The sequence below is a fragment of the Gossypium arboreum genome, chromosome 1 (genome assembly GCF_025698485.1).
Source record: "Gossypium arboreum isolate Shixiya-1 chromosome 1, ASM2569848v2, whole genome shotgun sequence".
Classification (NCBI taxonomy): Eukaryota; Viridiplantae; Streptophyta; class Magnoliopsida; order Malvales; family Malvaceae; genus Gossypium; species Gossypium arboreum.
The window spans coordinates 71,947,582-71,952,286 of record NC_069070.1 but is presented as its reverse complement, the minus strand read 5'-3'; the positions used below and the strand labels follow the sequence as shown (position 1 = coordinate 71,952,286).

The window sequence follows — 4,705 nt, the reverse complement described above, 5'->3', positions numbered from 1 at the left end:
AAAATGCTAAGTACCGTAATAGGGATTGCTCTATTAGGTTCAAAAGTGGCAATGCGAGGGTTTTCTGCGTCTAATAGTACTTTGTATCCAACCTTAAGTTGATTTAGTGAAACATTGAGCTCGTTATGGTGTGGTCTTGGTCTATCGTGTGCTCTCATTTTTGTGTTTGCCATTCATCTAGTTCCTCGATTTGTAGCCTTCATGCTTCATAGATGGGTCCTTTGTTGATACTTGAATAAGGTTCATGTATACTCTTCAAATGTGTTTCCTACAAAGAAGGTTGCACCATATGATCAGTATTAGTAAAATTTTGAGCTTGAAGAGTGATTGTTTCATCCCCCACAGGAAGTGTGAGTTCACCTATACCAACATCAATTATAGTTCTAACGGTTGCTAAAAAGGGCCTTCCTAAAATTTAAGGCATGTCACTATCCTCTTCTATGTCTAGAACAACAAAATCGATTGGGAATATAAATTTGTCAATTTTAAAAAGTAAATTTTCAATAATGCCCCTAGGAAATCTAATAGTTTTATCTGCTAACTGAATGCTCATAATATTTTGTTTGGGTTTCCCAAGACCTAGTTGTTTAAACATTTTATAGGGCATGACATTAATACTAGCCCCTAAATCAGCCAAAGCATTACTAACATCTAAGCTACCAATTAAACAAGGAATTGTAAAACTCCCTGGATCTTTCAATTTATTGGCCAGCTTATTCTGCAGAATGGCTGAGCAAACTGCATTCATCTCCATATGCCATGCCTCATCCAACTTCCGCTTATTTTCTAAAAGCTCCTTTAAAAATTTAAATGCATTTGGCATCTGCGAAATAGCTTTAATAAATGGTAAGTTAATATGAAATTTCTTTAATAGTTTAAGGAATTTACCAAATTATTCATCTGTGCGGTCTTTCCTTGTCACATTGGGGTATGGCACCCGTGGTTGGTACTCTTTACTTTCCAGTTTTTGCTCACTATGGACTACCTCACCTTTACCTTTACTTACCACAATTCATTGCCTCAGTTCTGGTTCAAGTTCAACTAACCCTTCCTCGTCTTGAATAGTAATTGTATTGAGTTGTTCCCTTGGGTTATATTCAGTGTTACTTGGCAGGCTACCTTGTGGTCATTCAAAATTAGTTTAGCGAGCTGTCCTATCTGAGTTTCAAGCCCTTGGATCGATGCTTGTTGATTCTTAAGTGTTGTTTCGGTATTTTGAAAGTGAGTTTCTGACACCGAGATAAACTTTGTTAGCATCTCCTCAAGGTTCGCTTCTTTTCCTATTGGTAAGGTGGGTGTTGAAAACCCAGAGGATGTTGTGGCCTTTGATTCCCTTGACCACCTCCTCGAACCTGTATTATAAGTATTACTATATGGGTTATTTTGAGATCTAGAATTATTGTTACCCATATATTGAACTTGTTCCTCCTCGGTGTTGGGGTTAAAGGATTGATATTCTGTGTATACTCCTCCTCTATTTGAATCGCATCTCATCACTGGATTTACTTGAGTAGGTTTACACAAACTGTCAATTTTTTGGTTTAAAAGTTCTACCTGATTAGAGAGCATGGTGACCGAATAGAGGTTGAAAACACCGGCTGCTTTTGTCAGCTTTGTTCTCATGACTTGCCACTGATAGTTATTCAGTGACATCTCTTCAATAAATTTGTAATCCACTTCAGGTGTTTTATTATTGATAGTCCCACCAGCAGCTGCATCAATAAGTTGCCTTGTTGAGGGGTTCACACCGTTGTAAAACGTTTGAACCTACAACCATAAAGGTAACCCATGGTGAGGGTACCTTCTTAATAGGTCCTTATATCTCTCCCATGCATCATAGAGTGTTTCTAGATCCATCTGCACGAAGAAGAGATATCATTCCTCAACTTAGCCATTTTAGCCGGCGAAAAATATTTAAGTAAGCATTTTTCGGTTATTTGTTCCCAAGTAGTGATTGACCCTCGTGGTAACGAGTTCAACCACTATTTAGCTTTGTTCCTCAACAAAATGGGGAACAACCGAAAGCGAATGGCATCATAAAAAACGCCATTGATTTTAAACGTGTCGTAGAATTCCAGAAAATTTGCTAAGTGAGTGTTTGGATCCTCATCCTGCAAACCATCAAACTGAGCAAACTATTGTATCATTTGAATTGTGTTAGGTTTCAGTTCGAAATTATTTATGGCAATAGCAAGTCTAACTATACTCAATTCAGTTCCTGTTAAATTAGGTTTAGCATAATTATACATAGTGCACGGAGCAGGATTCTAAATTATACATAGTGTACAGAGCAGGATTCTGACTTACTGGATCAGCAGCAATCGCATGAGGTAGCGGATTTTCTTGATTTTTAGCCGTCTCCTCGGTTGTGGTGGAAATATCGTCCTCTTGCTCTTCCTCTGTATATCTTAGGCTTCACCTTATTTCTCTTCGGTTTCTAAGAACTGTGCGATCGATCTCACTATCAAAAAGTAATGGTCCCGACGGGTTTCTTCTAGTCATAAACTATAAAAACCTGCCAGAAGGAAAAAGAAAATTTAGTAACAAAAATCAAAATAAAATTTAAATTGCAATAAAATAAATGGCTAAAATAATAAAAATTAAGTGTTCCTAATATCTTAGTTCCCCGACAACGACACCAAAAACTTGATGTTTGTGAACAAATTGTGATAAGTTTTATAATTTATGAATGTCCATTCTTGAAAGCTAACTATAATTACGAAAAAGGCAAGCACACCTTATCGAACAGTAGTATAGCTTATGGCAAGACTGGGATGTCGAACACAAAGGAACTAAAAGTACTAGTATTAACTTTCTTTTTATTATCTAGCCTAAAAATAAAGGGGTTTGTTTTATCTAAACTAATTACTAAACTAAGAATGTGCAGAAAGTAAATTAGGGAAATAACTTTTGGGAAAACTGAATGATTTGGAAAATACCCAAGGGTAAAATCTACCTAGACTTCACTTGTTATTGACTCTGAATTAGACGATTTATTCATTTGACTTGATCCATAGAAATCCCTAATTTAGATTATTATCTCTCTCGAGACTAACAATGTCTAACCTAGGTTGATTAATTGAAATCTCTTTCTAATTAAAACCCCTAGTGTTGCATTAACTCGATCTATGGATTCCTTTATTAGGTTTCACCCTAATCCGGAAAAATTATGTCACCCTATGTCTAGGCGTGCAATCAACTCTGCTCAATTATGCTAGATCTACTCTTAGACAGAGACTTTTGCTCCTCTGAATAAGCACGTCAATACTTGAATCAATATCCTGGAATATTAAAACAAGAATTAAGAACACATAATTAAGTACAAATCAAATATCTACCATATAATTTAGAAAATAATAACAAGATTCGTCTTAGGTTTCATTCCCTTAGGTATTTGGGGGGGTTAGTTCATAAGTGTAAAAGGAAACATCTCAGAAGAATAATGATAACAAAACATAAAGAAAACCCAAAAAAACTCCTGAAGGAAATTGAAGGGAGATCTTCAGTCTTAAAGGATAATCCGGTTTCTGAGATGGATCAATCGGCTTTCTTCGAGTAATTCCTTGCCTCCTACTCCATGTGTGTTTTCTAGGTATCCCCTAAGGTGTTTATATAGGCTTTAGAATGCTTCAAAACCCTCAAGAGTGGCCTTTTCCGAATAGGACTAGACTTGGGCTCGACAGGGACAAGCCCGTGTGCAAGTGCTTCAACTTATGTTCGAGTCTGTTGAATAGATACGGGCGTGTGGTCTACTCGTGTAAGGAAGTCCAAGCTAGGTTGATTTCCCACGTTGGCCCATTTTCTCCGTTTTTGGTCCGTTTCTCACTCTTTGTACTCTCCTATGCTCACCTAAGTATAAAACATGAAATTAAAGGATCAGGAGCATCAAATTCACCAAATCTAAAGAGAAATCATCCATAAATGTGCTTATCACGGGATAAAAATATGTATAAATTACGGTTTATCAAATACCCCCACACTTAAGCATTTGTTTGTCCTCAAGCAAAATCTTCAACTCACAATTAAGAATTCATTTTTCTCAACTTATAATTCCTGTCAATAATATCTCGGAATAAACCATAAGTAATCATGCATTGAGAATTCGACTGGAAGAACATCAAAGTTTCAAACATTCCAAGTTGAGCATCTTATCACGAAGACATTAGGTGTCTCCCCCCATCTAAGTAATCACCTTTGATTCAAAATATCACAGAGTTCCACATCCTCACTAAAGATTCACTCAAATCACTCGAGGTGTTTAAGGACAAGAAATTAAGCACTTATCAGTCAATATGAAAAGTTATTACCATAGGCTTGCGTGAAAATCAAATCTCCACCACTATATATTGAGATGATTCATCAATCAGAAGGACTTTAAAGGGTTCTAACGTGGCTTTGGTTAGGGGGTGTGGTCACAAGCTTGAAAGAAAATTTAGAATTGAGATTGAATTGAAAAATTACCTAACTAGAAAAATACTAAAATTTGATAAATTATATTCCTAATTAGAAGATCCTAGAATTATGTTTTTCTTCATTGGATATGGAATTAAATATTTAAGCTCAAAAAGTTACTGTTAATATTTTTTTAAGAACAAATCAAATAACATAGGCTAGCTATCAAAAAATAAAACATAGCTAAGCAATTTATTCAAATCAAATCTCAAAAAAAAAATAGAGATTAAATTAATTTAGGGGATTTCAACAA

The 4,705-nt window shown here is 35.7% G+C and overlaps 1 non-coding gene across 1 annotated transcript; it reads left to right on the top strand.

Annotated features, from left to right (window-relative positions):
* Positions 1 to 1,783: 1,783 nt before the first annotated feature.
* LOC128282477 (small nucleolar RNA R71) lies at positions 1,784 to 1,889 on the top strand. The gene has a single exon (XR_008272756.1). It is a non-coding gene; the product is annotated as a small nucleolar RNA R71 (small nucleolar RNA).
* Positions 1,890 to 4,705: the final 2,816 nt, after the last annotated feature.